This window comes from Tamandua tetradactyla, chromosome 24 (assembly GCF_023851605.1).
Source record: "Tamandua tetradactyla isolate mTamTet1 chromosome 24, mTamTet1.pri, whole genome shotgun sequence".
Lineage (NCBI taxonomy): Eukaryota > Metazoa > Chordata > Mammalia > Pilosa > Myrmecophagidae > Tamandua > Tamandua tetradactyla.
This window is the reverse complement of record NC_135350.1, coordinates 55458259-55484984: the sequence shown is the minus strand read 5'-3', so window position 1 is coordinate 55484984 and position 26726 is coordinate 55458259. Positions and strand designations below refer to the sequence as shown.

At 36.8% G+C, this 26726-nt stretch overlaps 1 long non-coding RNA gene across 1 annotated transcript; it reads left to right on the top strand.

The window, feature by feature from the left end:
- Positions 1-1336: 1336 nt before the first annotated feature.
- On the top strand, positions 1337-3346 carry LOC143668390 (uncharacterized). Its single transcript, XR_013168426.1, has 3 exons — positions 1337-1543; positions 1647-1730; positions 2620-3346. It is a non-coding gene; the product is annotated as an uncharacterized LOC143668390 (long non-coding RNA).
- Positions 3347-26726: the final 23380 nt, after the last annotated feature.

Genomic DNA, 26726 nt, shown 5'->3' with positions numbered 1-26726 from the left:
GAAATCTTAACAAGTACTGGTGAAAAAGTGTAAAGTCTTTGGATTAAATAGACTTTGAAGGAAGAAAGTGGAACCTACACTGGATGCCAAAAAGTCCTGTAATAAAGGAATGCACTTTTATGGGTGATTTGGTGGTTCATATTTGATCTATACACATGCTTGCTGCTTGCAGGAGTAAGGGCTTTGCACATCAGGTCTCACTGTCGAGCATCCCTGAACTATTCTGCCCAAAATAGAACCAGAAAAGGTGAAGCCGGTTAGCCTGTGGGAAGAAGCCTCTCGCAACTGCAAAGAATCTGCCAGTCCAGATCGCACAGATCAAATCTAATCTGCTCATCCACGGAAAAGGTGATGCTCAGGGAATTTTGGAAGTTCCAACTTTTTAGAGGGAGGAAAGAATCTCTGCAGGATATGAAAGAAGAGGTCATGCTACTGCTTCCACTTTCCCTGAAATGAACATTGGATTCACCTTTTGACACTGCTCTGTTTCCCACTAAATGGAAAACAAAAACAAATTCAAAGTGTGATTGTGAACATACAGCACTAGGGAACAAGCTGAGCCTTCATCCCCGGAATCGGAGTTGACAGCTATATTTTGACAGAGAGCGTTCATTTCGGATGTATACGAAATAAACAAAACTGAACATTTGATAGGCTAGATTGACAGGAAAGCCAAATGCGGACCCACCAGAAACACCCCAGCCACTTTTCCCTCCACCCCAGGTCCCATAACTAAAGAGACAGAACTCTCTTTTAAAGATGTCGCTCCGCCCCAGTTGTGGGTCGCACGTGTCCATTCTTCTCCCCCTCCCGCCCGGCGCCTGGGTCACTCAGGGCCCACTGCCCGGCCCTCGTGGGCCCGCAAAACCAGAGCGGTCGGCGACTCACTCCGAAACTGGTGTTTTGGGACAGAAAAAGAATATCCCAGAGTCTGAGGGGGCACATGCGAGAGGACAGGGCGGTGAGGGCACCCAGAGAGGTCCCGTTGCCCCCTCCAATCCAGGAGGCGGGGTCGGTGCCTTCCTTCCGCCACCAGGGACCAGCCCGGGAGGACCGGGAATTTCCCAGGCCGCGGGACAACGGACTTTCCTACCCAGCCATGGATAAAAGGGGTCGCCGGTCACCGGGAGCCGCAGAGCCCGGACCGCAGGCAGCTCAACCAGAGCCCGCTCTCGCGCTCCACGCACCGGCACCTCCCGCCCTCCGAGCCGAGCACCATGGCCCGCGCCGCCCTCGCCGCCGCCCCCCGCGCTCCCCGGCTGCTCCCCGCCGCGCTGCTGCTGCTGCTCGTGCTCGCCGCCGGCCGGCGCGCAGCAGGTGAGACCTGAGCCCGCACCCGGGACCCCACCGGCAGCCAGGCGTCGGGTGGGCGCCCCTGGGGAAGACAGTCCCGCTAACCGGTCTTTGATCTCCTTCCAGGGGCGCCCGTAGTCTCTGAACTGCGCTGCCACTGCCTGCAGACCGTGCAGGGAATTCACCTCAAGAACATCGAAAGCGTGAAGGTGACGTCCCCGGGAGCCCACTGCGCCCAAACCGAAGTCATGTAAGTTCCGCCCCGCGCTGCCGCTCACCGAGCCACCCGCCCCTCGCGTGCCCACATCTGACTCCCCAGCCCGACCTCATGGCCCTTCTCCCTCCTCCTGCAGAGCCACTCTCAAGAATGGGCAGGAAGCTTGTCTCAACCCCGCAGCCCCCATGGTTAAAAAAATGCTCCAAAAGATGGTAAACCGGTGAGTTAGCGTTTTTATTTGCAACCTGTGCCTGGACTCATTGGTCACAGATACAGGCATTTTCCTCCTTAACTATATTAGGGCGGGTAACGGTCGCTCAGCAGGCAGAGCCTGCCGTGCCAGAGACCTGGGTTCGATTACCGGTGCGGGCCCACACAAAAAGAAAAAAATAATAATATTAATGAAACCTTGTGGTTAGCTGAAGGCTTGAAAAATCATGATTGTTACTTGCCATGAAGATCACTGATCCGCTCTGGTGGGAGAAGGGTGTTTCCAGTGACCACCACCCCCACCTCCAACCTCCACTGAAATGCGTGTGGAGAAAGGTGCTGGGTGTTCATTCAAATTGTCACCTAGGGAGGCCAGTTATGCTGAGAAAGCTTTCCACCTGTTATAAAACAAAGATGGTTTTCTCTTCTGGGCTTTCAGAACTGAAAAGCAGAACCCTTGGTTTTCTGCCACATGGGCCCCAAAGCTTAGTGGGAAAGGGCAAGGATTTGGCCACGACACTGCACTTGGTACAAATTTGGATTCTACCACCTAATACCAGGTGACCCTGGGAAAATGATTTAACTTGAGTCTCAGTGAAACAGAAAAGATATTAATAGCTACTGCTTGGTGTTACTGTAAGGCTGAAGGGAGACTACTGTGACAGCAGTGATGGCTGTGTGTAGCAAATAATGCAGCAGAGACCATAGCCTCACCTCCTTCCCATTTCTAAGTAAAGGGCCCAGAGGTCTGTGCCACACAGGGCAGTGGTGGCTGGCAGTTACCATTCAGTTTCAAGCTGTTGGAAACTCCAGAACCCAGAACCCAGCGGGCAGAACAGAAACATGCACCGTGCAGTCGGCTTTACTGAGCAGCTACTAAGACATTGTTTTCATTGTAGTGGCAGTTCTAACTGACCTGGAGAGAAGGCGGAAGCTCGTTGATGACTGTTCCTGCAGCAGGCCCTGCCCTTACAGGAACCAAACAAGAAGAGAAATTGCTCCTGAGGATGACTGGCCTGGGCTAAATGTGTTTGAACATCTCTCAGGAGAATTCTTATACTTATTTATTTATTCTCAAAGATTCTATATTAATATTTTATATGTAAAATAATTTTAAGGATATTGCTGAATCTACTTACACTCTGTACTGTTATTTTTTATTGTTCATTTTATGAGAAATGAAAGTTCAGTCCTGATTCTTATTTAATTTCAAGATTCAGGGTTTTCCAAGCTTCTCCAGTCATTAAACTAATATTCTGTAGTGCCCAGATCATTCCAGTTACAATGGTAGAGACTAGAGGATGCAATCAAATTGACTGTCAAATCATTGATAAAGTACCGGAATATGTGTATGTACACCTATTTTTGTTACTATTTAAAAAGACTGTTGGTTGGTTATTTATTGAAACAATTTCACAGTATGTGGTCAACATGTCTCATGTTGAAGCTTTAAGAACGACCATGTTCTAAATATCCCTTGGACATTTTATGTCTGCCTTGTAAGGCATAATGCCTTGTTTAGTGTTAATTTCACAGTGTTTCTTTCTGTCTTAGAAATGAGAGGTCTAAGTATTTATTGATGTGTTTACAAACGACATGAAAATAAACTATTTCAAAACAAACAAATTTGCCTTTATTTTTATTTCACTTTGTGAAAACAAACAAAAAAAGATTCCCTTTACTGGATAATCTGATGATTTACAACAATGTATCTCAACTTTTTTTTTCCTCCTGGGCATTCAGTTCACTATACAGACAAATCGGGCTGTAGGTTATGCTAATGTCATCTAACCATAGCTGCCACTCCTGTTACCGCTAGCCTACGCACCTACTCAAGAATGTGCTTTTCCAAACTTTGGGTAGCCACCTGCCATGAGTCACTGATTTGCATTGCTGTTTTATATAAGGAGCTTCCTGCTCTCTTGCCACTCAAGTTTACTTCCATAAAAGTATTTACATTCTTTATTCCTTCTAGTCTCCTATATTCTGGAGCAGCTAGAAGGAAAAATCTGAGGATGATATGGTAGCCCATGACAAACTCTGGGATCTGTCGGCAGCTACTTTTTGAAGAGTGCTTTGAAAACTATTGCTTATTCCTTTCTTTGCTTTGGATATATGTTATACAATTTTAAAAGTTAAAAAAATTGCATTCTTAATACTATCTTAACAAGGGGTCTCATTTAATTGCTTTTGCTGAAAGACGTTTTCAAACAATTATTGACAATTTGATCAAGGTGGTAGCGGATGGTGGTAAAATGAACTTTCTTCAGAACTCAATTTGTGTCATTTGTAGAAGCAGGGAAAAGTGAGTGGTTGAGTACTTCACTCCTGAAAAGATCTACTGGATATTTGGGTTCAGTTTTCCAAACTTCAAATATAAGTAACTACCACTGAACTTAATGTTCTGATCCTTTTTTACTAATTCATAAAATGAAATGTTTTTAAGAATTGACTGCAAGATTTTCTACTCTTTCCAGTGTAGTTTTTTTTTTTGTATGCTGTATGGAGGGGTCACATTTCATTATTTTTCCCTGTGAGTATCCTGTTACTGCAGCAGTAACAGAATTGACTGCAAGATTTTCTACTCTTTCCAGTGTAGTTTTTGTTGAATTGTTGTTTGTTTGTTTGTTTTGGGGGAAGTGCATGAATCAAACCTGGATCTCCCACATGGCAGGCAAGAATTCTACCCTTGCACCCCCTCCAGTGTAGTTTTTATGAAACCTGATAAAGTTTTTTTTTTTTTTTTTTTTTCCGTCTGAGAGAGCCTTTGAGGAGCTTGGCCCCAGTATAAGTGCAGCCGAACTCAGCTTCCAAGACAGAAGCAAGTATTATCACATCAAGGGAAAAATGGTTCCAATTTTCTAAAAGAGACCACATTTCTAACCGGAAAAGGAAGAATGTTTGTGAATGTCACTGATTTAGGACTGGCTCTGGAAATCCTGAGTGCTAGGAAAAATTTCAACAGGAACAAGAGGTTGAGGCTGGCAGCCTGAATATTTGAGATCAAGTTTTGGCTTAGCCAGTAGTTTGGTAAATAAAGTAGCAAGAAATAACCTCTGTGAGCCTGTTTTCACACCTAAAAAATTTAGTATAATTGTCTCTTCATATCTAAGATTATTTGTTAGTTGTGAATGAGATAATGAGGGTGGTAGGACTCCATGAACCATACAAAAGTACGTAATTGCAAATCATTCTAGAAGCTCCATAAAAGCTAGCAGTCATTCCCTGACTTCAAGTCAGAGTACATTGAAAAATGCTTATAAGTAGGACCCTGCAGACTCAATAAAACCTGAGACCAATACTTACCTTGAAACATTGTCTGAGTTGTGCTGCAACTGGCCGCTCAGCTCTTGTCAATATGGAACATGGACTATAAAAAAAAAAGGACAAGGAGATCTTTTGTTCATATAAGTGATTAAAGACATAGGTTTCACAGAATCAGACTGACTTTGGAGTAAATTCCAGCTCTATCACTTGTTGACTGTGTGTGATCTTGAGCAAGTTTCTTAACTTCACTAAATCTTATTCCCCTTTCTGAAGAATGAGAAAAATAGCAGAATATGCCTTCTGAAGTTGTTATAAGATTAAGTGTTATTATTTTTATAACACAACTAGCATGGTGTCTGGAAACTATTGATGGCTCCAGAATTCTGAATCTCACCACTGGTCCAAAGTCCACCTTCATAGACACTGCATCCATCCTAGCTCAAGCAAGAGAGAACGATTTATGGATGATCTACCCTGTGATTGTGAGTTGATTTTTGGGCATTCTCCTGAGATACTCCCTCAGGATTCCAGAGATAACTGGAAGGAAATTGGCGGATGGCAGAGGTGGCATATTCATAACTGTACAGTGGGGCAAGCCAGCAAAACAGATGATACTGTCTCTTTTTTTCTGACTACCCATATAGATAATAAGGGTAAAGGCATTCTATTTTCTCCATTGATGCATCACCTTATAAATACCCCCTCTACTCACCACTGAGGTCAGCAATTGCAGTAGGTAGCATTTATATCCACTGACAGTTTCCCAGTCAAGCTCCCTGTCTTTCTGCTTCTCTTCTTGAGACCTCTCTCTGTCTGGAGTGGAGGTGCCTGCAGAGAATCTGCTCAGCTCACCCAGGATGGCCTGTGATTTGATGCCCTTCGGGGCAACACTTACTGAGGGACAAGAGCTGGATGAATATTCTATTTTCCCAGTCTCTTGGTTGGATCATTCTAGAAATTCCATCATGTATATATATTTCACACTTCTTTCCACATGTTCCGATTTTTAAAAAACTTTTGAACTTTTTTTTTAAAGCATTGTTAGAGAAAGTGTTTCCTGTACTCTAACAATGTGTAACTACTGTTAAGTCATGTCCTTTTTGGGTCTCTACTGAATGCCCCAGGTAATCACAAGTTCTCTCCACTCTGATTTGTGAGAACTCAAATATCTTCCTGCCCCATGAGGTGTGAGAATTGCTCAGAGCACAGCTCTCTGGTCATTCTTACCTGGCCTTATGGGTTTCACTTTATACAGATGCAATTAAGTGTTCATCAAAGAGACCCAAAGGGAACTTGATGCAGATTTCTGGAACTCGATTTTTCTGCACAGTTCTCTCCTTTCTGTAACTCTACTATGCAACTTCTAGCTGCCTCAGTTTCCCTAAATTCTGAAGAGTGTCACCTCGACTTAGCAAACCTGCTATGCTCTGTTTGGGGTCTCCTTCCCTGCACAGTGGCCTAGAATTGCTTCAACAGAAAAGCTACAACTGACCTCATTTGTTTCCTTTTCTTAGGAGTCATAGTCCTTTGCTGCCTGCTGTTCAATGTCTGAAAACAGTTGTTTACTATGTTTTCCTGAATTTTTCAGTTGTTCAGAATAGGGAGCTAGGACTAAGTCCTCTTCTCCAACATGACTGGAAGCAGAAGTCATTTTTTTTCATCAGAGAAGTTGTAGCTTTAAAGAAAAATCATACAAAGAATATGGAGTTCCCATATATCTGTCCCCATTTTTAACATTCACATTAGTGTTGTACCTTGTTACAACTGATAAGAGAATATTATTATAATTGTACTATTAACTATAGTCCATAATTTACATTTGTTTCATTGTTTGTGTTGTACAGTCCTTTGCTTTTATGTTGTTTTAATTTTTATTCTAGCAACATATGTACCACCTAAAACTTCCCCTTTTAATCACATTCATATATATAATTCAGAGGTGTTAATTACACAATACAATGTATATTACCATCACTATTATACCTTAGCAAAACTTTTCCATCACCCTAAATAGAAACTCTGAACCAATCCAGAATTAACTTTCTATTCCGTATCCCAACCCCAAACCTGACACCCTATATATGAGTTTCTGACCCTATAAATTTATTTATTCTAATTATTTCATATCAGTGAGACCATATAAAACTTGCCCTTTTGTGACTTCATTCCTTTTTACAGCTGAATAATATTCCATTTTATGTATATACTACATTTTATGTATCCACTCATCAGTTGATGGACACCCATCAGTTGATGGGTCACTCCCATCTTTGGGCAGTTGTAGATGTAAAATTTCTCAACAGAATACTTACTGACCAAATCCAACAGCCCATTAGAAGAATTGTACACCACAATCAAGTGGGATTTATCCCTGGGATGCAGCGGTGGTTCATTATTAGAAAATCAAATAAAGTAACACTGAATTAATAGAACAAAGTCAAGTAAAAAAACATGATCATTTCAATTAATTCATAAAAGACATTTGACAAAATACCTCAACTCTCTTTTGTTTACTATTTGTATGGTATATATTTTCCCATTCTTTTATTTTCAAACTCTATTTTAAGCATCATATAATTGGGTCATGCATTCTTATCCAACTGCCCATCTCTGACTTTCACCTGGCAAGATTTACATTCAAAGTAATTACTGATAATGAAGAATTTTTCATTTACCATTTTTTTTGTTTTTTAAGTCATACATTTTTTGTCTCTCAATTCTTCCATTAATGCCTACTTTCATATTTATTTGATTTTTTGTGTTGTAACATTTTGAGTCCTTTTTTAATTTCTTTTTGTACACATTTTTCAGTTTTTTTGTGTGTGTGTGGTTATCATGGGGCTAAAATGTAACATCCTAGTAAAGTTAAAACTGGGATCTCTTTTAATGACTTGCATATTTGTGTAGGCCACAGGCTAGTGTGAAAAGTCAACAAATAAAATAGACTATTGATAAAACTGAGAAGTTGATCATCTCAGCATTTTAAACAAAGAAGAACTAACTATAAATTAATCTGCTCTGGATCTGGCATAAATTGTAGAATTGGACACATATTAGTAAAGAAGATCACTGGAAGTCTTATCTTTATGCAACTCTTCAAAATATCATGATGTTTTAAGCTTGTCTTTGAAACTAATTACTTTGAATCTTTCAACGTCTGGTTATGTCTTTGGGTACTTTCACATAATCATCACAATATCCATACACATTGATTACACAGCATTTTATCATTTCTGTTTTGTACATAAGGAAAATGAGATTCAAAGAAATTAAAGTTGTTTCTGAACAGTGTTTCTGGCTCATTTGCAGATTTTTGGTGTGTATAAACGTTAAGAACTGATCAGTCAATTGAATGTTGTCAAGTTTTTAAATCTCATCTCATTTTGAGACTAAGACCCTTCACAAAGCTGTGCCTCCTTACGCATTCCTCTCTCTAGAATGTGTGCTGACCTTTCTTTCTTTCCTTCTTTTTTCACATATGATTAGATTCCTATTTTTTGTGTGTGTGTGTTTGGGCAAGCTCCAGGAATTGAACCCGGGTCTCTGGCAGGGCAGGCTAGAATTCTGCCACTGAGCCAAGGTCACACGACCCCTCCATTCATTTTTAACACTTCAAATGTTACCTCCAATACAGAAGCTTCCTTGATTCCTCTCCTTTCTTTCTGTCTCCCAGGTGCCTCATGAATACTTCAATTATAACATAATACTTTCTAGTTTAATCTGTTTACATGTCCGTCTTCTACAAACAGGCTGTGAACTTCTTAAGAGTAGAAACAAAAATTTATTTATTTTTAAATACCTAGTGTCAAGCTAAGGATCTGGAAGTTAATAGATGCTCAATAAGAATTGGCAAATGAATGAGACCTTTTATTATTTAGTCTAGATTTACTTTCAGAATGTATGGGCCCTTCTGTCATTACTGATTCTTCAGTTAAATATTCTGATGTTTGATTTGCTAATGCAAAAACAAGTGTGGTCAGTACGTGATAATTAAGATTACTTAAAGTTCCCTGTTAGTTCCTTCTGCTTCAAGCCTAAAAGCTGTTGCCTTCAAACCCACAAGAAAACTGTGGTTTACTCTTCTTGACAGGACAAGGATTATTAATTGAGTCTGAACTTTTTTTTTCTTTATGATTGAACTATGTGGTATGCGTAGTTTCATCTTGGCAGATTTCATAAGACCATAAGTGGGATTTTGCAAAAAAGGTACAAAAGCCAAAAGCAAATGCTTGCTGGCAAAAGTGTCTTATTTCCCTACTTTGCACATACACGGCATCGGAAAAGACACATAGATGCTCTAATGACGCCATTCTATAAGTCCACCATTAACCGCAACTTGTATTGAACTCTTCAGAATTACGCAGTTTCTTCCTAGGAAATAACAGGATCATTTCCTATTAAACAAGTTCATCTCATCCCATTCTATCCCTTGTAAAAAACAAAGCTTGAAGAACAAACCCAGCTTCCTCATAAGCGTGAAAATGACAAGCACTCCATTTGATCAGCTCCTCCTTTCATTCTTTAACAGGGAGAGAGTCCAGGAACAAGAGGAAAACCTCAGGGTAATAAAGAATTCATAAAATAGCGCTGCAGTGTTGATTCCACCATCCAGACAAGGATCAGATCTGTACAGATATGACTGCTGAGAGCACATGAAAACTACTGGCTGTCCTTGTCCTGGGCATCGTTGGTAAGCCAATTATGGCTTTATATGTTCCTTCTAGTCACTGGAAAATTCAGAAGAACTTCCACAGCTAATGAGATTGCATTTGACATGAAGCAAAATGTAGGAACTGTAAAAATCAAATCCTAAGAAGAAAATGTTTTTGGACTTTGAAATGTCCAAAATGTCTTGAGTTAAAAAAATCTGTTTACCATCCTTGAAACATCTGACCACAATGGTCTATGTTTTTCTTATTAGAGACGATAACCGCAGCATTATTGCAAGTACATTTAGGATGTTTGTTTTAATGATGGCAAGAAGATAGAATTGACCCTTCAATTGATAGAATTTACATATAAACTTTTTGTTACAGCTTTTCGTAAAAGGGAATCAAGTTCATTTTACCATTAAGTTCATTTATTAACCATAAATATATCCACACAATAAATTATTGGTCTAGTGTGCCTAATTGTTTCCCAAACATAGTAATTGCTCAAAAATGTTTGTTGATTATAACAATAGCAGCTAATTAGGTTTGAATGATTACCTCCTTAAATACTTCTATTGAAACTGAATTTGTGAACCCAATAGACTGTCCTGCTGCATTGACTGCAACTACCAGTGAAGAGTTATGCATCATAGCTCCCTCTGCTCCTACTTGAAATTTTGCTGAGCTTTTCACACACAGATAATCCTGTGAAAGCCAAGAATGATTATGTCAGAATTTTCAGATACATTCTGACTTTATTCCTCCCAAATTTATTTAAAATTCCAGTTGATATCTGAAGGTGCTTATTGCAACAGAAAAGAAATCTCATTAGTGATGACATCGGGGAATACAACAGCTGCCAGAACTGGAGGTTTCGTAGCTGGCATGCTTGCAAAAATGTGTTAGATTGGGAGAGCAAGAGACTGGGCTCTGGAAAATAATTGCCCAGTTTTCATGCTCTCATTCCCAAAAGTGTCATTTACTTTAAAAAAAAAAAAAAAAGGCTCCCAATGGAAACACAACTAGGGTGTGAATTATTTTGTGTGGACTTAAGTTTGAAGTCAAAGAACACTTACAAGAAACGAAAATCCTCAGCAAGGATACAGGACTAATTCTTAATTATCTGGAAATCTGTCTATTACCCATTAAAAAGAGGGGCAAACACTATGTTCAGTATGGCCTAGCAGCCCTAGAGGCTCACTTGACCACCTTCTGAAGCATCAGCCTACAGATGTAAAGCTTAGAGGCTAGAGGACTGTTTCTGCATTTAATTCAACTTTGTTTTTACTGTGAACCTTAGATCAGACTTACTGTTTTACTCTGCCATTGCTGAGTAACATTTTCCTACAAACTTAGTAGTTTAAAACCACACCAGTTATTATCCTCCAGTTCTGTAGGTCTGCAGTCCAGGCCCCCATGACTAAATTCTCAGTGTATGGTTTCATAAGGTGAAAATCAAGGTGTCAGGTTGACCGAAGTCTCATCTGGAGACTCTGAGGAATACGCCATTTCCAACCTTATTCAGGCTGTTGCAATTGTAGGAATGAGGCCCCCATCTTCTTGCTGGATGTGGCCTGGGGGTGCTCTCAGGTCCTCCCAGTTGGCTCTCTCCATATTAACATTGGAGAATCGGCCTCACACTGACTCTTTTTCACTCCAAATCTCTTACTCCTTCTTCTGCTACTGGCCAGAGAAAATCCTCTGCTTTTAGGGTTCATACAATTCCTTAGCAATCACTCTTAATTCATTCAAAGTCAACTGAATTAGTGAACTTTGTTAGTAATTACATCAGCAAAACCCTTTTCGCCATGTGACATAACATAATCATGGGCATGAAATCGTATTATATTCACACTTTTGAGGATTCAGGTGATAATATCGTATAATATTCACACACAAACACGCACATAGCTTAAAGAGCAGTGATAAACACTCACAGAATTGCTATCTAGGCTAAAATCTAAAAATAATTAATATATCAAAAGTCTTCATGTGTAGACCTGTCATATCATACACCCAGCTCTCTTCAAGAAGTAGGCATTATATTGAACTGTGTCATTTGTTATTTTTCTTTATAATTTTTTCATTTCTGTATAAAACCTGAAATAATTATTTTTTATATTGTTTGCTCTTGAAACTCAGGAAAATGGAATTATGGTGAATATATTCTTCTGTGACTTGCTTCTGTTATTCAACCTTATGTTTGGTGATTCATTCATTTTGATATGTTTAGTTGTAGTTTATTGTACTTATGAGGTATTTAGTATTCTGTTGTAGAAATAATAAATAAATGTGAAATTTATTGATTAAATTGTTGGTTGGTGAATATTTGGATTCTTACCATATTTTTCCTATTATCATTCTTTAGATATCTCCTGGTTCATGTGTATGAGAGCTTTCCTAGGAATAACTTTTTGGGTTCAAAGATCACATATCTTCAACCTTACTAAATAATGCTACATTGGCACAAGGTCATTGTACCATTGACCCTCCTTCCTGTAGTGTATAAAAATATCTATTGCTTTATATACTTGCCAATACCTTGTATTGTCAATCAGCTGGATACGTTGAACATGCTGGGATTTTGAATTAAAGTAGGGTTTCTTTGTCTCCAGTGTCCAAAACTCTTAAATTCTTCTTTAGAAGAAAACTGCCAGCTTTCATTCATCACAAGATCTGAAACAAGAACACATTTTAGAGGGAGGGAATGGACATCATACAGTTGTATAACGGGTCCTAAATTTTAAGGATTTAATTTTAAATAAAGCAAACCTAATAGATAACATCAACCAAGAGTAGGAATGATTAACTATAAAGTTATCATGTAGGAGATTGAGGAATTTTAAGACCATCTAGACATAGGATGCTGCCTCAGAAAGATGAGATGGCATACAGGGGCTAAAGCTGTGCTCTAATCACTTAACTTCTTCTTGGTAGAATTTCTGCATGTGCAACACCTTCACTTTTTAGTGAATAATCATCAATATTTTGTTTGCCATTTATGAAGAAAGAATGTGTTAATAGAAGAGAGATATTCTCATGGAGCCTAAGAATAGAAAAGCTATTCATAGAGACTTCATAAGTCCTGACAATCCCTTAGGGCTTCTTTGTCATCTCTTGCATCATCTGTCTGCAGGTCTGGAGTGGCTCTTTTGTTTACCCTGCAACAGGCTGTCCATGGCAAATTATCCAAAAAAAACTACCCCACCCCCAATTCCAAGTTCTTGAAGAGAAGATCTTATTGGCTATATTGATTCTGGTGTCCATACGTGTTCAATCAATCTGGCCAAGGGACAATGGTTACATGGTGCAAACAAGGTCATTTGGGGCCCACCTCTGTAGAATGAATACATGGTTCCCAAAAGAGTGAGAGTTTTTATGAACTGGGAAGGACCCTCCAAAGTATTCTACCAGTGCATGAATATGTGGGTCCATATGAAATAGAAAAATAGATAGACTGAAAGAGAAAACCTTTTTGCTCAAGAAAACTAACTATTGCTTTCTAGAGAAGTGTTATACATTTATTGAAAGATCACTAGGGAAAAAAATCCGGAAGTTTGAGCTCTGATTTTGAGTATCAGAACTTCCTTAAACTCTGTTGTAAATATAGAAAACTGGTGAAACAGAAGAAGACAAAATAAAATATCTCTATCTCTTGCAGATTGTTGAGAGGAGATAATAAAACTGACATTCCTTTGAAAATATTACTTTTATGACTAAAACAGTAAAATCACTTCTCAACTAGTATTTAATAAACTCAATTTTATGATACCTATTTATGTTGTTTTATCCACAATTATATACAGACCAAGCTGCTAAGGTATCCGAAGCCAGTAGCTCGTTTTACTACTGTGGTTCAAGGCAAAAATTATAAACATGTTTTTAAGGCATGCACTAATGGTAGCCTCTGAAACTGTTCTTGGTAAAGGAACTATCTCAAGACCACAAGTATAAGATTAAGAGTATTTTAGCATATAAAGGTCCAGATTTCAAGAGAAAGTGATCTAACTGACAAAGTGTGAGTCAAGCCCCCACTCATGGTCTAGCCACCTCTGGACAGGACAGTAGGGACGTGCCATAGAAACAGGACCCCATGATAGGCAGCAGTTCCCAGAGTAGCTAACAGACAATTCAATGGGACCTCCATAGCATTAAGAGACCACTCTTCTCAAAACTAAAGGAAGAATAAACAAGTGTTAGGTTCCAGAAGTTTTTTGGACGAAGTAACCTAGAAAGCCTTATTCTGCAAATCAGCTAAAATACTGGATACAATATGAAAAAAAAAATCCTTTCAAATGAATAGCTCAAAACTCAAGAAAGTAGAGAAAACCCCCAGGATCTTGTCTTTCACTCTCCAAAGAAAGCAGTCACAGAAACAAGAGAGGGAATGGCATGGCAAATGCTGTGACTGTCCAGGGTGAGGTTGGGAGGTTGTTCTATCAATAACTTAAATGTTGAACTTTTAATTGCCTACCAGGACAGGTGACAAGACTGTGGGTTCTTATATAAAATCAGAACCTTCAACAGAAAAAAAAATCTAATAAAATGCACAACTTTGTGATATGGAGGCATTTGTGTTTCAACATGGACAGGGAGTGGAAGAAAAGCCATTTCTTGAGAAATCTCCATTAAGGATCTGTCCTCAGGTAGGTTTAGAGTCCCATTACACTACTTTCGTGATCTGGGAAGAAAGGGATTCAGAGAAATTCCTCCCAGAAATGAGTTAAAATTGTCCTCAAAGAACATATCTTCAGCATGGACTCCACAGGAAACATAAGGATTAAGACCTACTGAAGTTAAGTCCATAGTCTACATTTTTAAAACTCTGTAGGAACCATTCACCCTAAATAAGAGTAAAAACCTCAATAAACAACATTTCTAATATTGCAAGTATTAAAATCTATAATGGAGAACATTATAAATATGCTCCAAATTATTAGACATCAAGAAGGAATTGAAACATAAGAAAAGAATACACCATTAATAAACCAAGCAAATTTAGTAAAACAAACAAAAAGTAAGGAAAAGAGCTGAAGATTCAAAACAGTCAAAGGAAATTTCTAGAAATAAAAAAACATGATTATAGCAAGTTAAATCTCATTAGATGATTTAAATAGCCAATTAGATATGTTTAAAGAGAATTATTTTGGAAGATCTGAGGAAATTATCCAGGATTCATGAGAGAGATAAAAATACAGTATATATGAGAGAGATTGGGAGAATGCAATAATAGCATAATAATATCCAACTTATTTCTGAAAGGAGTTCCAGTAGGTGAGTAGAAAGAGGATTGGTGAAAAGTAACATTTGAGAGAATAGTGACTTAGAATTTTTTAATACAGGAATCTCACCAGAACTTCAGTAGGGTAGAGAAAAAAAATCCATGCCCAGCTACATTGTGATGAATCTGCAAGATCCAAGAGACAAAGAAAAGAATTTCAAATAATTGAGCATGGCCTCCCATATGGTTAGGGCCATAGAAAGAGGACTCAAAAAAAAAAATTAAACCTATGTTAGGTCTCTGGAAATTCAAAGATTTCTAAAACTGAATTTCTGTGGTTGAATTAGTTGCGGAAGAATATCAAATTGCTGTGGTTTTTAATGCAAGCCCTGTAATGAAGACTCAAGGTCACCAAATTTGGTTTGTGTTTGTATACCTAAATATGAGATGGTTTCTGAAGAATGCAGTGAACTATTAATGAAGAATCCAGGGTTAGTTAGAATGTTTTGGTATATTTGAATAATTTTACTAGTAATTTATTTGCTTCTTTATGTTTATGGTTCAAAGCCTAGGTACCTCATAGCTCATACAATTTATGTTTTCTCACCATGATTTTTCTCTTCAGGGTTTGTTTTATTTTCCTAGGCTGCTCAACAATGTAGGACCTTTTGATGTGTGTTCACACTCACAGGAATAGATTACATTTAAGAACATGTTTTTCTGGGGTATGTACAGCTTTAAAGCACCACAGATTCAAAGAGTTTTTTAAAATGTCACCTGCTGAATACATTTTAAAAAGCATGCCTTTATTACTGCTCCTTCACACCAACATTGATGTGTTTATGTGAGAGAATTGTTAAATATTCGTTATTAATGCAGGGTTTGGAGAAGACAAACCTTAGTTCTACCATTTACAAGTTATATGATATTAGGAAATTAACTGCTACAAGTCTCAACTTCTTCTTCTGGAAAATATTGACATTAGTATCTACTTTATAGGCAATTTGAAAAGACTAAAGAAGCAAACATCTTTCACCTATTTAGGATCTAGCAGTCACATTAAATTATAGCTTTTCAGAAGGTACTATTTCACTTCTTGGCTTCAAGCTTTTATTTGCACTGTTCCTTCAACTCAGTTCCCCCTTCCCTGGCTCCTCAAGCTTCACATGACCTAACATCCAAAGAAACTAAAATTTGAAGAATGATCTCAGTTTAGGCATTGCCTATTCCAGGAGACCTCCCCAGACCCCTCAAGTCTGGGGCACTCCTCCTTCTTCATAAGCTGCCACAATTAGAATCACTTCACATTTAACTTCATTTCATAGAAGAAGTTTTGAAACCACAAAAATATAAATGACTTGCCCAAGATTTTAAAACCAGTTAGTGTCGGAACCAAGATGTTAAGCCAGGAATTCTGACTTTTATCCCCAGTTACCTCCAAAGCTTCTGCCTCAGTTAGCAGGGCTCGCTCCACCCTCTTTATAGCCTCTGTGGAATGCTGAGATATCAAGCCTTCAAAAACGGACCGTCAGTGTATCTGAGTGAGGTGCTATTTTTCTCCATGACACAATAATTCATCAGGCCATCTAAGACATCCTGATTGCTGCCCCTTCTCAGCTCCAATACTTTCTTTCCCTGGATCATTACATACTATAATCTTGATCTGTACTGGTGCCTTTGTCCTACTTATTTTTTTTGTTGCCAACAGAAGTGTTATTAATTTAGCTAATCCTCCTACTTCTCTAGAAGTCACAATTCATGCGGGGATTTTTCTCTTCTCTTGAGTTCGTCAACTGCCAGTTAATTCTGAGAAGAGTTCCCCCATCCCTCACCCACTCACACATTTACTCATGATTAATACCTAATCCCATGAGCCAGGGAACACAAGGGGTTGAGATACATTCAATAGCTTCCCTTAACCCACTAATTCTCTGTTTTTCCATTTTATTACACTATAATTCAACCAGTTTTCTAAGCCAAAGACTTAGGAGTCATCCAAACCTGGCCCTCTCCTAAGGTTTCATATCCAACCAGGGTCTGGGTCTTGTCATTTCTACTTCTTTATATTTAATATTTAGCCCCTCCTCTCTCTTCCCTCTGCCACTGCCTGTACTATTGAAATAATCTCCTAACTAGTCTTTCTAACTCCAGTTGTTCCCTACTCCAACCAAATGTATTCATTGCAAAGTGGTACCTTCTAAAATGCAGATTTCATCAGGTTACTCTCCCACTTGGCTCCCTCGTCTATATGACAGGTCACCGTGCTGAGTGTACCACTAATTTGATCCTTTATAAAAATTACCCCTTCTTATGATTTGCCTCAAAATACATTGGACAGACCCAGCTCTGACCCAGTCCTCTCGGAACCATCCAAATCTTGACACTCTAGTTCATCTGGTCAAACACTTAACTGTCATCGTGCTTATTTCAAATTATTTTCTTAATCTGCCATTTTTATTCATAGTCCCAAACTGATACCTGCAATAAGTACATATATTATATTTATTTAAATAAAACATGTTCACAGTAAAAATTCAAACAGAAGGGGTTATATAATTTTTAAAAATTGTCATTTGCCTGGTTTCCTTCTCCAAGAGCAATGATTTTTATCAATTTTGGTGGGTGCATATTCCCAGAAATGTTTTCTGCATGAACCAGCATATTTGATGATATAAATAGGAGCATTTTTTTCATATCAGAACATTTTAAAATCAAGTAATTAATTTATGTCTTTATTAATTCACCTCGGATGGGGAGTGTGGGTGGAAATTTGTTTTTGCAGTTGTGTGTCATTGTTTACGCATCCATTCTGAGGGACACTTGGATGATTTCAGACTTTCCATAATAATGTTTCAATTAACATTAGTGTATTCATGTCTGTATGTGTATGTATGTAAGTATATCTGTAGGATTATTTCATAGGAAAATCTGAGTCAAAGAGATGTGCATCTCACATTTTAATAAGCATTGCCAAAACATATTCCAAAGAATTTGCACTCATTTTACCCTCCAGCCCCATTAATCTATGAGAAGGCCAATCCCTAAAACCCCTGAATAGAACAGTGTATCAAAGTTTTTGAACTTTTCTAATCTGACAGGTGAAAAGTATTATTTTATTTTTAAATCTGTATCTTTCTGATTATGAATGATGTTGGGCTTCTTTTCAGGTTTCTGTAGCCATTTTATTTTATTTCCCAGAAATTTATTTTCTATTATTATTGGTCTTTTACTGTTTATTTGTAAGAGATCTTTATATATTAAGAAATAAACACTTTTTTTTCTGTCAAATAAACTGACAAAATCGCTTTATTTTTTCCATTTGTATATTTATTTCATAATTTTTCCCCATGGAAGGAGTATTCTTTTTAGTGTAGTTAAATTATTAATTTTTCCCTAATGGCATCTGCAATTTGTGTTTTACTTATAAAGAACATCTCTCTTCCACAACCCATTTTTTTTCCTGTTTAAATGTTTTATCCATCTGGAATTTATTTTGGTATAAAAAGTCATATGGGATTCAGCTTCGTCTTTCCTCAGATGGCTACTTGTCCCAACATCATTTGTTTGCTCATTTCTTTTCTACTTAACTTTAAATGCCTCTTTTAGCATATACTAAATTTCTATGTGAGTGTAATTCCCAACTCTCTATTCTGTTCTGCTGACATCTCTGTTTATTCATAAGCTACCATTGTAATTTTAAAGTAACTGTACCTGTGTATGCTTTAATATCTCCTCTTGTAATGCTACGTTTTCAAAGATCTCATGGCCCTTCTCTTATGAAAAACTGAATCAACTTGCCTGATTCCAAAGAAAAGAAATCTATTTGTATTTTATTGGAAACATACATATTTATAGGTTGTTAAGCAATATTGTTATCTTTATAATATTGAGTCTTTCTATTAATGAATAGGATGTATTTTTTTCCCTAAATTCAAGGGTGAGTGTCTGTGTGTGTGTGTGTACATGCATGCATGTGCTTAGTAGTATCTTATAGTTTTCCTCCTTATATCTTGTACATTTACTGTTTTGCTTATTCTTAGATAATTTTTGTTATAGATATTACTATGACTGCAAATGCGATATTTTATTTCATTATACTTCTAACTTGCTGCTACTCCTCTATAGGAAAGTTCTTGATGTTTTCACTAATTAACTTCCTAACCAGTTTTTGTTTCCAAAATATGTAATAACCTCATGGAGAATGAAGAAGATATTAATAATTAGATGTATAAGAATAAGTCATTACAAAAATTGATATTTGATATGAGCATATTCAGCTCAAGATCCTAACTTTTGTTTTGTGTTCTAAATATAACCCTGCAGATTACTTTTCCAAGAACTAAACAAAACATTTTGCATACATTAATTAATTTAAATGCAGCACCAAATTGATGATGGCCTTAAAGTGGTAGCAAGCCCTAGAATTAATGAGTCTCATAAATTAAAAATTTCTGGAGCTAAGATGAAGCACTTAAGAGTATTGATGTTAGAGACAGATGGAACTAGGTCTGAACACCAGCTTTAGAACATACTAGGCTGTTGGAAACATTATTTAACCTCTCTGAGCCTCACTTTCTTCTTCTGAAAATGGTAAAAACCTGTCACCTCCAACCAAGCTTGCTATTAGGGAAACAAAGTTTTAACATGGGTGCCTGCTATATAATGTTATCAATAAATTGTTATAATTATGAATTATTAATGTTACTATTAATGTAGTAATTTTGTCATTAATTATCATCCTTGTATTCCTTTAAATTAAGATCTATAAATCACTTATTTTTCTTGCATATATCTAATCAAGTTTCAAATACTTCCTAACCAAACTTCAAAACTTATTTCCTGTCTCTCTCACTGTCTTCATCACTTAAACATTAACTAATAACTTATAGTTGTTTATCTATAGTTAAACAACTTATAGTAGCTAAGTAACGTTAAGTAGTGTTGGAAAGTAAGCTAGTTTTCCTTTCCCTACAGACCCACTTTAAGACTGATAATTCCAGTTTTCTAAAGATTTCCATAGTTATCTTTTACTTTTTTTTTGTACCTGTGCTGTATTCCATTTTCTTAAATAAAAAATAACCTTGTTAGATAGGGATTTATGGGGTTAAGGGAAAATAAATGCTTTTAATTAGAATTGCTAGAAAACAGGCTCTAGTGAATGGCTTATATACATCATATATAAAAATAATGAACCTGTGTTTGTTTGAAAGATCTTTAAAATCTGGAAATGTTTTAAAGTATTTTATGTTTTAAAATGGATTGATCCATTATAATAGTAACATCTAATGGGAAGAAGAAAGGCAACTTTACTTTAAACTTGAAATATAGCTATATATAAATATATACACATAAAACACATGTGCATATGTATTCAGTAACACTATATGTATGTAGTTTTTAAATTAAATATATATGTGTATAAATATTTTGTACTTTATAAATAAATATACACATATTTGTATATAAAAATATATTTGCATATAGAAGTGCTACATACGAATAGTTTCACACTGAAAAAGAAACTTAACAGTTACAGTATATTTTGGGAAAAAAAGTAAACAAAGCCCCCCTATATTAGCGTAACATTGCCATCATTTATGTGTCTCCTTTCAGTCTATTTTCCCATATATATATATATAAATTATAAGTATAATGTACCATAAGGGGGAATAACCTAGTGTTTCAGTTTGCTAAAGCTGCCAAAAGGCAATATACTAACTATGGCTTGGCTTTTAAAAATGGGGGATTTACTAAGTTACAATTCTAAGGCTGTGAAAATATCCATATTAAAGTACCAAGACGAGAACACCCATGGAAGGCACATGTTGACATCTGCTGGTCCTTCTGTCTGGATTCTGGTTTCAATGACTCCCTCTCCCAAATGTCTCTGGATGTTTCTTTTCTCTGCGTCTACCCAAAATGTCTCTGGATCTTTTATTCTTTTCCTAGAGGATTCCAGTAAAGGATGAAGACCCACCTTCAATTTAGCGGGTCACATCTTCATGGAAACAACCTATTCAAAAGGTCCCACCCACCCTAAGTCTGCACTCACAAGAATGGATTAAAAGAACATGACTTTTCTGGGACACACAACAAATCAGCACACCTGGCATAAGTCTTCTTTTATACCAAGGAACTCACATGGCGTGTGGTGGGGATTCTCCTGTTGGATCCAGGAAACAGCAGCAGAAAGCAGTGACTGAGGAACAAGAATTACGGGGTGATGTTAATAAGAACTTAGATGTAGCCTGCAGTTACCCCCTGCTTACAAGGGAGTGGTACTGTGCAGAGAATAAAGAGTTAAGATGTGTAGCCTGTTAGGAAAGAATCCATGGACAACTTGTCAGGCAAGGCAGAACTACAAACAGTACCAATTAAATAACAAGAATTTTTGTCCTTTTTCTGTATACACTGGTAGCTCTGTTCTGACCTTGGAAAATACAGAAGCAGCATAAGGTTAGGGGAGGAGGACAGGAAATTCAAGGTACAAGGAAAGAAAAAGAACAAATCTTTATTATCTTGCTTTCTCTTTATTTTGTTCCACAGAACTTTCTAAGATTTAAAAAAAAATTTTTTTTTCTAAGATATGTTACCGTTCTAGTTTGCTAGCTGCCGGAATGCAATACAGCAGAAACAGAATTGCTTTTAAAAAGGGAAACTTAATAAGTTGCTATTTTACAGTTCTAAGGCCAAGAAAATGTCCCAATTAAAACAAGTCTATAGAAACGTCCAATCTAAGGATCCAAGGAAAGACACCTTGGTTCAAGAAGGCCGATGAAGTTCAAAAGGTTTCTCTCTCAAGTGGAAGGGCACATGGCAAACACAGTCAGAGTTTCTCTCTCACCTGAAAAGGCACATGGTGAACACGGTCAGGGTTGCTCTCTCAGCTGGAAGGGTATATGGGAAACATGGCGTCATCTGCTAGCTTTCTCTCCTGGCTTCCTGTTTCATGAAGCTCCCCGGGAGGCATTTTCCTTCTTCATCTCCAAAGTACTGGCTGATGGACTCTCTGCTTCATGGTGCTGCAGCTTTCTCTGCTCTCTCTGAATCTCCTTCATTCTCAATGTTTCCTCTTTTATAGGACTCCAGAAACTTCTCAAGACCCATCCAAATGGGTGAAGACATGTCGTCATCTAATTCAGTTTAACAACCACTTTTGATTAAATCACATCATCCAGGGAGATGATCTGATTACAGTTTCAAACATACAGTATTGAATAGGGATTATTCTACCTTTATGAAATGGGATTTTGATTAAAACATGGCTTTTTTAGGGGACATATATACTTTCAAACCAGCACAGTTACAAAAAGCAGCTGTCTATGTAGTGAAGACTGAGACAAGGAAGGGACAGTGATAGTATAACTGCCTCAGAGAGTTAGGGAAAGCTTCAACCATGCTGGAGCTAAGATTTGAAAGATAATTGGAAATTTGATGTGAAGAATTTACTTTAACAATTAGAAGGTTGACCCTATTCTTTCTGAGCAATAAGGTTCTGGTGGTTAAAGAACTGAACTTCATGAGGTTGTGTTTCCAGTTTGTCAGTTTAAATAATAGTATGTCACCCCATATGACATTGCCATTGTTAACTTCTCTCCCTTATTTGGGAATTTTCTTAAGAAATATTTCCCAGTATGTCCATATTTTAACATCTATGGACAAGGTTTGTATCTGGACCTCAAATCTTACTTACTGATGGATAAATGAAATAGTACATTATTTAATAGACTGGAATCTAGACTATGACTAACATTTCTTCACATTTTAAAGGGAAGTAATACTATTTATTTTGGTCATGACATTCCCAAGGCAAGTCAAGTTTGTTCTCAGACTGCACTACCCCTCTACCCCTTACTTACACCCAAAGAAATGGCTATCAACATTCTAGACACATACTTCCCTCATTTAGATATTGTTTTCTTGTGTATGTGTACCTTGTCAGCATATTTCTAGGAGAAATAAGACTCTTCTATCTGTTCAGTAATTGTAGCATGGTAATTTAATTAAAATTGGATTTTAAAGTCTGTGAGTCTATACGTATGTTGGATGAACTGCCGATTCCTCTATCTTGCATAAACTGATTATATATGTGTGTATAACTAAATATATAAAAATTATATATGCATATACAAAATTATATACATGTTAATATATGTATAGGGATTTTTTGTGTGGGGGGGGTGTTGGCATATAGAGAAGGAAAGGAAGGAACACAGAGGATGAAGCCAGCAGAGAAGAACTGATGTCATCTGTTTCTTCCTGAAGAGTCGTTTAGTGGAAAGGTGGGTGAGAGGGCCAGGAAACAGGAGGTCTGTTGATGAAATGCCAGGATGACTCAGTACAAGCAGTGTGTAAGGAATTTATTATTTTATACAAAAAATAATATTTCCCTATTTGACATGATTCATTTGGAGAATGGCAAGAATTTTGTCACAACAAATTTGACAAATTGGCACAGGAAATAGTTATGCTAAAAGATTAAGAGTGAAGACTTGACTCAGTGTTGGCCTATTAAAAACCATCACCTTTCAAATGATTTTTCTCCTCAATTTCACTGTGCTTCTAGAGAATTTATAAGGCAGATCAGGAACAAAGAGGAAGTTGTAAGGTGAAGACAGTGACCCAGACACAAGATAGAAACAAGATAGAATTACACTACTTCTCTCTCGTATGCCAAAAAAATATATATAATAAAAGATGGAAAATGGATATATCTCATTTTATGCACTTACATAGTAAAATATATCTCAAGGAAAATATAGATACATCTTAGAGATGATTTACTATCATGATAAAAATGGCAAACACCTATTTAATGCGATATGTTGAATATTGGCTTTGGCACTGGAGAGGTGATGATGAATGAAACAAAGGCATTGCCCTAAAGTTTATATTTTGGCCTTGCTATTTCACAAAATGTGTTCTACTATATTTATTGAAAATGTTTCCTTTGGATTCACATCTTCTAAATCTGTTTGATTAGAATCACAGGGTGGAGTGGGGTCATAGGGTCAGGAATCTATACTTTAAACAAATACCCAGAATGTTTCTTATAAACAAAAAAGTTTGTGAACTGGTGATCCAGTAAGTCATTGTTGAATGAATAAATGAATAATGATATGCTGCTATTTTCTAAACCCAAGAGCGAAAAAGCACTTCACATCACTTATGTCAGACAATATTTTTCAAGATTGGCTAAGATGAAGTTTGCCACTTAGTTTCTTCTTTCAATGTATATAGATGTTTCTAATGGGAACTGCATAAACAACACGGAGTAACATAAAGGCCTGTTAAATTTTATCCCAAGGGGGTCAAAAATTGGCTTGGAAGAGTAAAATTATCTTAGATATTACAATGCTTCATAGCCTTTCAAAGGGTCACAGTACACAAACAATATATCTGTGGTATTAAAATGTCATGGTGGTGGGAGGTTTGATTGGAAAAATCAAGTTGAAAAAAGTTCCTCATGACGTCAATAATAAATTTTGAGAAGGTTGAGAAACACTTCATTAAATCATGAAGAATTGATGCATAAAACCCAATATGATGCAGCTGACTTACACTTTACACAACTTGAACTTCTCTAATGAAAAAAGATGTGGTTTGAACAGACACATGTTGAACAGGAATTTAGTGAAGGTAAACTTATCACCATAAATGAGGAAAGTGGTTGTGATGAAAAAAATGAAGATGTCCCAGAGGAAATGGTGTGAGCCAAAAATTGTACACTGAAGTATTGAAAGTACAAAGGATAAAATGCTTAAAAATGATTCAGATTTAGCAGTGAGTATAACTTGTCAAGGCAAGGAAAAGATGATCATTCCATAGTGTAAGGATTACAATGAGAAGAAGGCAATGTCTGTTCAAACTGCATCTTTTTTCATTAGAGAAGTTCAAGTTTACAGAAAAAAATCATGCATAAAATGCAGAGTTACCATGTACCACCCTATTATTAATACCTTGCATCAGTGTAGTACATTTGTTAAAATCCACAATAAAATATTTTTATAATTGTGCTATCAAGTGTAGTTCACCATTTACAATAAGGTTCACTGTTTGTCCTGTATGGTCATATGCTTTTTTTAAATTTTTATTCTAATACACATATACAACCTAAAATCTCCCCTTTTAACCACACTCAGACACGTAAATCAGTGCCATTAATTACATTCACAATGTTTGTGCTACCATCACCTCCATCTATTAGCAGAATAGAAACTCTGCACAATTTAAGCATTAATTGCCAATTCCCTACCCCCACCCCAACCCCTGGTAACCTCAAATTTAATTTCTGACAACAAACGAGATGATATAGAAGAAATGGAAAACCTCCTAGAAATACATCAATTACTCAAATTGATTCCAGAAAAAATAGGAAATAACAAAAAAATCTATAACAAGAACAGAGATTGAATCAATAATAAAAAACCTTCCACCAAAGTAAAGCCCAGGACTAGCAGACATTTAAAGAAGAATTAATACCAATCCTTCTCAAACTCTTCCAAGGAAGAAACACTTCCTAATTCATTCTCTGAGGCCAGCATTACCCTGACATCATAAGAAGAGAAAATTACAGGCCAATTTACCTTATGATTATAAACACAAAAGTCCTTAACAAAATAATAACAAACCAAACCTAGCAACGTATTAAAAACATACACCATGATCAACTGGGATTCATCCCAAGAATGAAAAGATGATTCGACACATGATAGTCAATGTAATACACTACTACACAAATAGAATGAAAGGGAAAAACCCCACATGATTATCTCAATAGATGGAAAAAAAATTCAACAAAATCCAGAAACTTTCTTGATAAAAACACTTAGAAAAGTAGAAAAGATTGGAAGAGAACATTCTCAACACAATAAAGGTCATTAATGAAAAACCCACAGCTTTCCTCATGTTCATTGGTGAGACTTAAAGCTTTTTCCCTAAGATCAGGAACAAGACAAGGTTGCCCACTTTAAAAGAAATTAAAGATCTAAGTAAACAGAAAGACTTTTCATGTTCATGGATTGGAAGAGTCAGCATTATTATGATGTCAGTATTACCCAAAGTAATATACAAACTCAAAGCAATCCTTCTTAAAATCCCAGAAACTTTTTTGCAGAAATAGAAAAATAATCCTCAAGTTTAAATGCAACTGCAAGGGACTCTGAATAGCCAAAACAATCTTGAAAAAGAATAGAGTTGGTGGACTCACACTTTCTAATTTCAAATTGTATTACAAAGCAATAATAATTAAAACAATGTGTTAATGGTACAAAGATAGACAAATTAAAACAAGTAGAACAAAACTATCAGTCCCAAAATAAACCCACACCCATAAGACCAATTGATCTTTGACAAGTGTGCTAAGTACATGCAGTGGGGAAAGAAAAGTCTCTTCAATAAATGGCTTTGGGAAAATTGGATATCCACATGCAGAAGAACACACATCCAACTCAAAATGGATCGAGAGTCTAAATATAAGAGTTTACACAAAAACATTTAACAGATAACAGGGACAAATGCTGATGATCTAGGATTCAGCAAAGGATTTTTAGATAGGATGCCAAAAGTATGAGGAACAAAATAAACAGAAGATACATTTCATTTCACCAAAATTAAAAGCTTTTGTGCACTAAAGAAAATTATTTAAAAAGTGAAAAAAACCTACAGAATGGGTAGAAATAGTTTCAAACCATATATCAGATAAGGGCTTAATATCAAGTATATATAAGGAAGTTCTACAACTCAACAACTAAAGGACAAATAATCCAGTTAAAATTGGGTAAAGAACTTGAATAGACATTTCTCCAAAATAGATGTACCGATGGCCAATAAACATACGGAATGCTGCTCAGCACCATTAGCCATA